Source organism: Papaver somniferum, chromosome 7 (assembly GCF_003573695.1).
Source record: "Papaver somniferum cultivar HN1 chromosome 7, ASM357369v1, whole genome shotgun sequence".
Taxonomy (NCBI): Eukaryota; Viridiplantae; Streptophyta; class Magnoliopsida; order Ranunculales; family Papaveraceae; genus Papaver; species Papaver somniferum.
Genome location: NC_039364.1, coordinates 232,414,548 through 232,427,772, shown reverse-complemented (window position 1 = coordinate 232,427,772; position 13,225 = coordinate 232,414,548).

The window sequence follows — 13,225 nt, the reverse complement described above, 5'->3', positions numbered from 1 at the left end:
TTTCCAAAAAAGTTTGTTTCCAAAAATGCCTATAAACACATAAAATACCAAAATAAGGACGAAAACAAATACTAACGATACGAAACATTGAGGACAAATTAGACACATAAATGCGTCTACCAATACTCCATCTCACATGAAAACCACTCCCCCTTACACAATGATCCGAAAACCATATGTATTTGTAGTGTGAACGACATATTAATTCTCCCCTTTTTTTCAATAAAATTGGCAAAGGTATAAGAACGGGATCATAATGAAATTTCCGTAAGAGACATTTCATGATTGAGAGAAAGAAACACACATCATCTTATTTAGATGCAATCATATAGCCGAAGCTAACAACATTCATCAAGGAGTTTAAAGATACAAGATAACCCCTCTAAAATTCCAAAGCCGCACACCCCTCAAGATATGACCATTAAGCACCAGTTCAAAAGAACTCTCCCCCATTTGATGTCATTCCCGAGAGAACAACAACGGGCGACCTTAAGTTCGAAAGAAAAGAAGGATTTTTTATTGGACACCAACAACCATAAGAATGATTTCCTATATCCAAAAACTCAATCAAATGAATCACAAGTAAACCCATGATTAATTTAATCGGAATACGCAATCAAATTAACCACAAAAAGTGATCAATTCAATTGATAATGCTCAACATAAGAGAACTTATGGAGACACGAAAATACTCAACTAGATTAATTACAAGAGAACCCATAATTGGGCGAACCGAGCGAAGCGAGGGAGGACCTTTATATGGCCATTTTTTCGTAAAATCTAAGTGATTAATTGACACCAAAAGATTGGAAATGGTTAGGGCCGAAAAACCAAAAATGTCCCTCCCTTTTAATCCAGTTACTATAACTCCTTGTGTATCTTATCTTTTCATGGGTATAATTGGAATGCAAACTTTAATATAACATATCTAAAAATACGTGCCTTGGAATTTTACAAATTTTATCTCGTTGGAAAGGTTATAAAAAGCTCTACGCAATGAGTACAAACAACAATATCAAATTTAAAGTTTTTACAAAAAAATCGGAGGTATTTATCATTTTAAGCACAATTTTAGAAAATTAAATGTATATCCATTATGCAAACCAGCACAAAGGAGACATAATACTTTATGTAGCTGTATTTTGGTTTATGCATCAACTAATTTTCCGTTGCAACTAATAAAACGATGTACTCCCTTTATTTCAAGAAAAGTGATACTTTCACTTTAGGCACAATTCTCGAAAATTGAATGCATAGCCATTATGCAAATCACCACAAAGGATGCATAACACGTCATGCGACCATATTTTGGTTTATGGGTCGACTAATTTTCCGTTTTAGAAAAAGTGATACTTTCACATTCCGTTTCGGGAAAAGTGGTACTTTCGCTCAGTTTCGAAAAAAAGATATTTTCGCTCCGTTTCGGGAAAAATGATACTTTCGCTCCGTTTCAGAAAAGTGACACTTTTTCTGATACGGGGAGGAAATATCACTTTTTCGGAAACAGCGAGAAAGTATCACTTTTCCCGAAACAGAACGAAAATATCACTTTTTGTGAAACGGAGTGAAAATATCACTTTTTCTGAAACGGGGCGAAAGTAGTCGCTGACAAACCCCATCTTCAGATTCTTCTTCGGTCGGCCCTCCCACCGTGGCAACGGTTGTACTAGTTAATATAATTGGAATGCACAATCAAACTAATCATAAAAATAATCAATTTAATTGTCATCTGTTTTGCTCGACATAAGAAAACTTACGGAGCAATAACTAAATAACCAAACAAGATGATTAATTTAGTTCAATACGCTCGACATAAAATATCTCATGGAACAACAGGTGAGCTAAAAATAATCAACTTGGTTGTATGGTGCTCAACATAAGATACACTACGGAGCCTCACAGTAATACATAAAATATGGATCAGGGATGATCAATACTGCGGAATACACAAGGATTCATTCTATTTTCCATCACTATTTGCACAATGACATACAATAGACATAATCCTTGCAAACAAAAGATTTTAACCTATCTTCCATCAAATATTCACAATATAGGCTTAACTTTTGTATTTGACAAAAGTCCATTCATTCTTTTATCAATACATGCATATCGACATACGAAAGACTTTACTTTTGACAAGATATGGGGCAGTCAAGTTCACGGACGTACACGCACAAATCCCATAACGATATTGCAATATATAAAACCATAAGGATTATACTACAAAAATCCGGAACCACACAAATCCCATAACAATATCACGGACGTACACACACAAACCCGGAACCATACTGCAAAAATCATCTTCCAAACAAGTTTAGAATTTAAACCAATAAATCTAAAAACATGAAGATGAAAACGTTGGACATAGCTATGTGAAATCACAATAATGGCTATTCCAAACTCTAGTAATCCTTCAAAAATAAGATTAAATTCTCATAAGAAGTTTCCTACGCAACAAGACAAACTCGTAATGCACATACAAGTTTTCTAACCTAAACGTTTAAGAACCTTAAACACAGATCAACTTAGGTAGAAAAGAACGATAAGAAAGGTACGTGACCATTCATTATAAGTTCTCTAAACAAATAAAAGCACAAATCTTTCTCAATTTTATGGACATACCTTTTTAAATGAATCCAATTGAATTCTACAGCCTTACCGAACATAATTTGTGCGCCCCAATTTTCGTGCTTCCCTCACCGTATACATAGTAGGGCATTTCTTGGTGAGGATGCACTTACAACACAATAAAGTTGTGTTGGGGTGAACAATGTCTTTTTCACCACAATTGACCTTTGGATTATCATGAAAGGGATCACTTTTAGAGCCTTTCACATCCAATTCCATTTTTCCAAAAAACTTGTTAAGTTCCAACATTATGGATACTGCCTTCTCCATAGTCATGGAATTTTCTGGAAGATCATTCCTTTTCACACACAAAGCATCATTGGCTTTCTTTAGTACCCACTTCTGAGTGCGTTTAGAAACAACCGGAACCTTCTTCCCATTACTCTCTTCAAGATTTCTCGGAAGAAAATTGGATTGGCTATTCTTTTGCAAGTTAGTCTTTCTCCAATTGGGAGCATCGGATCTTGTCTTCGTCTTTACAAAGTTATTCTTTCAATAATCATTACAATTGTGAAAAGACTTCGTATGACTCTTATAGGTAAATCTAGGATTATCACAGCACTGATTCCTTTGCCTAAATGTTGGACGTTTACAACCCATAATGTCAAGAGTGTTAGCCTTAACATATGATCCCCGATTAATAACTTCTTTTGACACCCAAACAAGAATATCATGAAGTTTTTCATTCCTTATACGAACACGACATCTCCTTTCCAGGTGACCTTTGTTTCCACAATAATGACAAATATAAGGAACGTTCTTACCCGGATTCATGTGTGCTGGTTTTGGAGGTTGATATACTTTGCTCTTTTGAACCTTAACTGCCGGTGAAGGTATTTCACTTTTTCCATCAGTGGGAACCTTTTGTTGAGAAGAATCACTAGCCTTGACAAATTTTACCTCTTTGCTAGTACTTGGAGCATCTATTCCCTTATAGCCCAATCCTCGTGTATCACGATGATTTTTACTTGCTCCTAGCATAGTGGTTAATTTGCTTGAACTAGTATTGAATTTTTTCAAGTCATCTTCCAACATCTTGATTTTATCAAGAGCAACAGCTAAATCAGCCTCAAGGCGTTTTTCTCGAGCGAGATAAGCGTTTTCTCTGTCATCAAAACTTGTTTGCTGAGAGTTAAACCTTACTTCAGATTCTGCAAGTTACTCTTCCAACAAAAAGTACTTTTGATAAAGATTATCACATTCAAGTGACTTTATACGTAGGTTTTCCTCAGAATCCTTGAGGAACGATTCGAAAGAACGATTCGAAAAATAAACACCTGCATAACATCTTCTCAATTTCTTGTTTTCTCGACAGACAGGAGTCAGAAGAGGTAAGACATGATAAGTTGTAATCTTCTTCATATTCCATGAATCCAAAAACTTAACATACTCTGAGACTTCCTCATCAACATCTCTATCAATATATGAATCACCTTCATCAGAAAGTTCATCCAACTGTTCTTCTAGAAGAGTTTCCCAATCAACAGTTTTTACATCAAGAGAATGTTTGGATATTGACTTAGATGTGACAGTTCTCTCAGGTGAATCCAAGATTTTAGAATCATCTGGTAGTTTCTGAACTGGTACATTATTAGAGATAGACTCGTCCATAATCAGATCGCTACAAACACAGACTTATAAGGTCTTTAACGTGTTTGCCAGCTCTGATACCAATTGAAAAAGTGGGGGTCTAACAATACCACCCAATATTTCGCTTAGAAATCTGTATGGACAAACTCGAATATACTTTCAAGAGAATCAACAAGACTCAATCAATTAAAAGTATATCAACGAGTGAATATCTCTCTCTTGTTTTAATTTACTCAAACTAATAGAAATCAGCGAGTCCTAATCAAACACAAGGAATAACTTGGACGGTACCAAAGACCAATGTCCAAGGATTAATCAATATCAATCAACAACCAAAGGTCGTATTTCCAATTGATTGATTCAAACACAGAACCTGTATTATTTCAATTATATAAACAAATATAATACGGAAATAGAAATAACACAGACACCAGAATTTTGTTAACGAGGAAACCGCAAATGCAGAAAAACCCCGGGACCTAGTCCAGATTGAGTACACACTGTATTAAGCCGCTACAGACACTATCCTACTCCAATCTAACTTCGGACTGGACTATAGTTGAACCCCAATCAGTCTCCCAATGATACAAGGTACAATTGTACTTCATACGCCTCTGATCCCAGCAGGATACTGCGCACTTGATTCCCTTAGCTGATCTCACCCACAACTAAGAGTTGTTACGACCCAAAATCGCAGGCTTTAACAATAAACAAATCTGTCTCACACATACAAGTCTATCAAAGGATCAATCTGTCTCACACAGAAAAACCCTAAAAGTTTGTGTTCCGTCTTTTGATAATAATCAAGGTGAACAGAAACCAATTGATAATCCGGTATTATATTCCCGAAGAACAGCCTAGATAATCAATTACCTCACGACAATCTTAATCGTATGGTAGCGAAACAATATGTCGTGGAATCACAAACGATGAGACGAAGGTGTTTGTGATTACTATTTATATCTTGCCTATCAGAGAACTCTCACGATCTCAATCCAATCAATATGATTGTACTGTTACGATAGAAGATGCAAGATCAGATCGCACAACTACGATAAAAGTAGTATCGGTCTGGCTTCACAAGCCCAATGAAGTCTTTAAGTCGTTATCCTGGTTTTAGAAGAAGAAAACCAAAGGTTAAAGGAGAATCGACTCTAGCACGCAAACTAGTATCACACGTAAGGTGTGGGGACTAGTTTTGCACAATACTAGATGTCTCCTTTATATAGCCTTTCAAATCGGGGTTTTTCCTTTGTTACAAAGCAATCAATATTCACCGTTAGATGAAAACCTGATTTAGATTCAAGCTAATATTTCTCAACCGTTAGATTGAAAACTTAGCTTGTCATACACAAATGACTGTACGCTTCTAGGTTTTTTAACCGCACCCAAACGTGTACATTGTTGGCTAAACAATAGTCTACCCAAAGAGGTTAACCATATGAGCGTTTCATACCAACCATGTTCTTCTTCACCATAACTAGTTCAATTGACTCAAATGAACTAGTTGAGAGAGTTGTTCAATTGCAAGTAAATCTTATGTAACTACACAAGACACAATTGGAGCAAAGATGATTTGATTCACTCGAATCGGTTCATGAACTTTAATACCCACAGTTTGCAAAAGCATTCCTTAGTATTTTAAGATGAAGTTCAGAGATCATCTTTAGACATATAACCTTCTCAAGTTCGCAGACTAGGTTCGCGGACTTAAGACACCGGATAGAGTTTACAAACTCCAGCAAAAATTCTCGGGTTCGAGAACTAGCCGGTTCGCGGACTGGGTTCGCGGATTTGGCTCACGCAAGTAGTTTTTCAACTCCAGCAGAAATTCTCGGGTTTGAGAACTTCGGCAGTTCGTGGACTGAGTTCGCGTACTTGGAACTTGCCATACTTCTGTTTCTCTTGATCAACAAAGTTCGAAAACTTCGGTTCAAAGAATCCATTGGTTATGTAATCTAAACTATCATTCCAATCATTGAAATATTCTTAGAGGACGTCATATAGTTGTTACACTATTTCTCGTCAAAGAAATTTTCAAAGTGATTGAAACATTCATGACTTTCGTCACTAGGTAAAGATAAACTTGGTCGAAGCGAAAATCTTACCAACACATATTTCGAGATATAGATAGGCGAGGTATACTCGGCTCGAAATACCAAATGTGTATGATCTAGTCTATATATATATCATACGACTTTTGTCTCCAAGAGTAGGAGATAGAATAGATAGACTTTTGAGTGACAGATAAGTTCAAGTCTCCACATACCTTTTTGTCGAGAAGTTCCACCAGTTCCTTGAGTAGATCTTCTACTTGTATTATGAATCGCCATGAAGTCCATGAGCTCAACTACACTTACTATCCTAGTCCGAGACTTAGCTATAAGAGACTAGAAATCAAGACTTATAGTTTTGATCACTAACATTGACAAACATGCTTGAGATAGCAACGCATGCGAGTTTGACCGAGCAGTGCTCTAACACATCTTTTAAATAAACTTTAGAATTCAAATAAATAAATCTAAAAACATTGCAAGATGAAAATCGTTGGCAATGGCAATCTGTAATCACAATATAGGCTATTACAAACCCTAGTTATCCTTCTTAAACATACAAGAATAAATTCTCATAAGAAGTTTTATAGACATTATTTAAGCAAGAAGTAGAAGATCATTTACTTACTTTGAAGAATCTTCTCATATTCCCTATACTCATCAAGCTCGTCTTCGATTAGATCAATCCTAGATTCAATATTATCCATATTGTCCTCAAGTCTTTTGGTAGAATATTCGAGTTCACTCTTCAAAGCACGTACTTGTTCAAAGACAAGATTCATAGTTAATGAGAGTTTTTCAAAATGAGAGACGGTGGGATTCTCATCGGACGAGGAATCACGTTTGTCATGACACATCTGATTGTCGAAGGAACCAAAATGAACTTTCTTAGAGGGAAAAAGAACAATCCAGTCCATACATCATCTTCTATACTGGAAAGACTTGAAGATGACATGATATAAAACATAAAATGAAATGCTTGATTAAAGCAATAAATCTTTCATCTTAAAAAGAAGAAGATATGGAATAAATTCCTAAAAAGACCTTTGACCAAAACCCTAACAGAATTTTGGGTATCCAAAAGAAAAAGACTTTATTAGGAAAACCGTTCAAGCACATAAACGGTTCTTGACTCATAAAATGCAATTCCAGGAAAAAGAATGTATAGAGACAAATAACAGAAATCTTTTCAGAGCCTCTTTGAAGATTATAGTCCTTGTTCAAGGGAAAACAAGAACAATCTCAGAACCTATTTGAAAAGGTGGGGGTCTAACAACCTCACCCAATATTTCATTTGGCAATCTGAATAGACAAACTCCAATATACTTTCAAGAGAATCAACTAGACAATCATACTCAATCTATAGAAAAGTATATCAAAGAGTTTATATCTATATCTCTCAATTCAATCTGCAATCATCAAATAGGAATTTACGAGCCCGATTGAATATAAGAGAAATAACTTGAACGGTACCAAAGACCAATGTTCAAGGATCAATCAATTTCAATCAACAACCAAAGGTTGGATTTACCAATTGATTGATTCAACGCACAACCTATGATATTTCAATTATATAACAAAATATAATACGGAAAATAAATAACATAGACACCAGAATTCTGTTAACGAGGAAAACCACAAATGCAGAAAAACCACGGGACCTAGTCCAGATTTGAACACCACACTGTATTAAGCAGCTACAAACACTAGCCTACTACCAATGAACTTCAGACTGGAATATAGTTGAACCCTAATCAATCTCACACCGATTCAAGGTACAGTCGTGCTCCTTACGTCTCTGATTCCAGCAGGATACTACGCACTTGATTCCCTTAGCTGATCTCACCCAAAACCAAGAGTTGCTACGACCCAAAGTCGAAGACTTGATAAAAAAATTTGTCTCACACATAAAAGTCTATTGGAATAGATAAATATGTCTCTCCCAGAAATACCTACGAGTTTTGTTCTGTCTTTTGATAAATCAAGGTGCACAGGAACCAATTGATAAACCAGACTTATATTCCCGAAGAAAATCCTAGTATTATCAATCACCTGACAATAATCTTAATCATATGGTAGCGAAACAAGATATTGTGGAATCACAAACGATGAGACGAAGATGTTTGTGACTACTTTTAATCTTACCTATCGGAGATATAATCCCTAGAAAATCTTAAAGAAGATAGTACTCAAACACGATAGTAGAAGTAATATCAGAGCACGCAACTACAGAGAAAATAGTTGGGTCTGGCTTCATAATCCCAATGAAGTCTTTAAGTCGTTAACCTACAGGGTTTCGTGAAAAACCTAAGGTTAAAGGAGAATCGACTCTAGCTTATACAACTAGTATCACACAGGAGGTGTGGGGATTAGGTTTCACAGTTTCTATAGTTCTCCTTTATATAGTTTTCAAATCAGCGCTTGCAATCTAAGTTACCTTGGTATCAAAACATTCAATATTCACCGTTAGATGAAAACCTTATTAGATTCAAGCTAATATCTTTCAACTGTTAGATCGAACTTATCTTGTTATATACAAATGAAATGTACCCTCATTAGATATATGAAAAATCTCATATCAACCTTATTCATCTTAACCATAACTAGTTCAAATACTGTAGGATCAGAATCTCGTAGCAATAATGCCTCAGCGAAATTATTAACAATACAACACGACAGTGTCGCAGAACAACTTCAGAAACGACATAGTAAACGACATCAACCAAATCATGAGAAAAGTGTGACGGTCCTACGAAAATAAGTAAGTTTTGCGAGATTGATATTTATAAGGTTGCGATAATGTCGCAAGTCATATCCGAAAATAAAGGACAGATTAGCTGTCATCCACTATGTAATTCCCTATAAATAGTCGTTCAGTTGTAAACGAAGGAGAGAGATATTTTTTGAGTGAGAAGCAAGTAAATAGGAGAGAGAAAATTTAGAGCAGTGGTTATTCTTGATTCCTTTATCTTTTCTTGTAAGATTGTTCAAAGATTCATCAATAAAATTAGGATTGTTAATCCAAAAATGAGTTAAATGTTAATGAAATCTTGTGAGGGGTGTAGTGTAGGATTTCCTGCAACTACATAATGGCGCTAGAAACAGGGAGGGGGTTGAAGATTGAAGATTGTTCTAGAAAAATTTAAAGATTAATATTGTGATTTATTAGAATTGAAAGTAATTGGTGAAAAAACTTACATAATCTCTTACAATTTGTTAGTATTGAAAGAATGTCTATAAGGAGAAATGTATCGGAACAACCGACAACTGCTAGAAGAAGAAGTAAAAGACTTTTTGGAAGGGAGAGAATTGAAATGGGAGAATCTACTAGAAGGATAAATAATGGAGAAAATCAAGTTCAACCGCCAGTTCAGCAAACACCGGTACAAAATGGAACAATAGATTATGATAGAGTGAGTTGTACACACTTGGCGATCAAATTCAGCAGAAGAAGTAGAAGAAGAGAAGCAAACCAGGAACCACAAACAGGTATAGAGAAATCAAGAAGCAGATGAAGGAATAATTCATGGAGATGAGGAAATTGGAGCGTTAGAAACGTTGATACAAAGAATACATTAAGAAAGAAGAGCTGAGGCAGAAGAACGTGCAAATCTAACAAGGAAAAATCACGAATTGACGATGGAAAATATGAGACTACAGAGTAGAAGATCGAGAAGTACTACAAGATCATATTCAAGATCGACTAGAAGAGAGATGAGGCGGAACTCACCCACTGTTAATGATGGAAATAATATTCGAGAAGAAATACCAAATCCTAATGAAGAACATCGCGAAGATAGAGAAAGGACTGATGATTTTTACGTTCCACAAAATGAAACTTTTGATGATAGGAAAAATGATAGAAATCAATAGAATGGACAACGTCAGTGACGAAATAATCAAGATGGCGAAGGGAATCGAGAGGAAGTAATGAGAATTTTACATGAGAGAGAAGCTCAAAGAAACCAACAAACAATTGAAGAAGAAATTGAAAGACACTATGCTGAACAAGCACGTTTAACTCGCGAACGTGAAAGATTGAGAGAGAAAATGGAAGAACAAGAGCTGCAGGAGGCGATTCGCTGGAATAATCATGGCAATCGAGAAAGAAGGCGTACACAAAACCGGAATAACGATAATCTCAATAAAGAGTATGATAGAGTACAGAGGAGGGCTGAAAGACAACGAATGGAATTGATAAGAAATGAACAAAATCATGGAGGGGAAAATGAGAGACATCATTATATGCGAATTCAAGATAGAGATGAGGAAGAGAATCGCAAGAGAAGACGAGATGAGAATGATGAAGAAGAAATGCAAAATTTCGCGAGAGAAGAAAGACATGAACGCAGAAGAAGGGAGGCGAAATTAAAAAGACCAATAGATCAAAATTTAGGCGTAAATGAAAAAATCTTAAAAAATGAGAGGAACGCTAAATAATAGAGGAGAAGTAGGCAGAAGACAATTAGATGAAGCTACAGAAGAAGCTGCGAAAACTCCATTTACAAGAGAAGTACAACTAGGAGGAATACCTCCAAAATGCAATTTGCCCGCATTAACCAACATCTTTGATGAACAACTTGTGCAATTCAACACATCAAAGCCTATGTGAGATGCATGTTACAGTGGGAAAATCATGATGCCGTATTGTGCAAGTATTTTGCATCCAGTCTAACAGGAGAGGCGTTAAAATGGTTCGAAGGTCTACCAAAAAATACAATAACATCTTTCAATCATTTACAGACCACATTATTGGGGGCATATATAAGTAACAATTCTTCGCGACCTAGTATTGAAGATGTGTTTGGATTAAAACAAAGAATTGGCGAAAGTCTGAAGCATCTGAACAAAAGGTGGAGGACTATGTGTAGTGAGATGGCTGGCCGTGTGGATGAGAGATATCTTATCTTGTCATTTATCAATGTTATGTTCGCAACCAATCTATTATATGTCCAAATTTTCAGAGTCAAGAACACCATCACAATGACCGAACTGTGAGAACTTCAGGAAGAGTATATTTCTCTAGAGGAAAGGCAAAATGAGATGGAATCATACCCAGTTGCGAATACCAGTTCACAAGCAGCGAATGCAAGCTTATTACCCAAACTAATAAACACAGTGGCGAGCACTTCGCAAGGACAACAAGAAAAGGTGACGGGCAACAATCAACAGAAACTGGTGGCTATGGGAAGCCGAGATCAAGAGGAGTATGAAAGAGAAAGAAATTTCTACAATCGTGGTGGAAATAACAAGATTCAAAGACTTGATTAGCCGCGAGAAACTTATGGAGGTCAGAGGCAAAACTATCATAGAGGACAGGGAAGACACAAGATAATGTGGGAGGAGATCAAGATGCCACCTCTAAATGGAAGCGTGGAGAAAATATGGGAAGCTATAATTTTGATGGAGAATATACCGACACCATGGAACATGGGAACTGAACCACCTCCAAGCAACATAAGTCAAAATTTCTGTTCTTATCATCATTTCCATGGACATACTACAAATGATTGCAGAAATATAAAGAGAATTATTCTGAGAATGATAGATCAAGGAAAGCTAAACCACTTTCTGGTAGGGCATCCACAATCTCAACCATTGCCGCCACCACCACTAGAGCATCACAGAGTAAACACGGTAAAAGAAAAGGAAACATTCTTCGTAGAAGTTGGTGCAAAAGCAAAGAATCTATTCTGTCACTCTATCGTATATTCATGAATATTGCGAGTAGAGTGTTCGCAAGAGACAATGATGGAAGAGAAATTATGAATATTGCGAAAATCTCGCCGCTAGAGGAATGGCAGAAACAGACTATTTCTTTTACCGCAGAAGAAGTCCCTGAAGGTGGAGAAGTACATGACAATCCATTAGTGGTAAAATTAGAAATTAATCCAAAACCGAAAGAAGATGAAGACGATGAAGCTGAAGACTCATGGGCATTTTAATAGGATTCTAATCGATACCGGAAGCTCTGTGAACATCTTATTCTATCATACTTATAAAACCATGGGAGGGAGAGATGATGATCTTATACCATCAACATATAAGATATATGGTTTTAATGGTACTGCCAACAAGCCTAAAGGGGAGGTTACTATGTGAATTCCATTGAAGGGAATATCTTGTGAAATCTTGTTCTGTGTTGTTGACGTACAATCACCCTACAATGCATTAATTGGTCGACCTTGGCTACATGGGATTCTAGGTGTAGCTTCAACTTTCCACTAGTGCATCAAATTCCCTCACCCCAGTGGTGTAGGAATCATAAAAGGAGATTGGGTTGAAGGAAAGAAATGTTACGAAACTGAGGTAGAATCCTGCGAAGGAAGAGCAAACAAGAAGGAAAGTTGGCGACGCAAAATCAAAGAGACACAAAGAAGTGAGAGATTGATGGTGGATGCAATCGAACGAAAATAAGAAGAAATGTTGCGAAACTAATGCTAGCTCAGAATAAGAAATGGTAAACATACCACTACCAAGGAAGTAGTAGCAGAAAATAAGATGTGTACAAATGGTTGATTTGCTGCGAAAATTTTCAAAAAGTACATTTTACTGAATGATAAAAAAGAGATTGAGAAGTACAAATACGATGTGATGATGTGCGAGAATCTCGCAGAGATAATGAATTCTACAAAAGACAATCAGAGAATAATGACAAAAGAGAAAGGGGCGAACCTTTATGGCGTACACCCTAGTTCGCGAATACAATTTCGCAAGAGGCAAATGTAAGACCTAAAGTACATCATATAAGGGGGTACATGTTGCATGGATCAGGCAAAGGCTACACTGCCACCGGAACCTGATTCATGGAGATTTGGGGTCAATAAAGCCCATCCGGGAGAGGCACCTTGGATTCTCAGCTTAAGCATATGACTTAGGTTGGGAGACTAAGGTAATAAGGACTCTCCCAAGGAGTGCAGAATCTGACCAAGGCGTCGAGGTACATC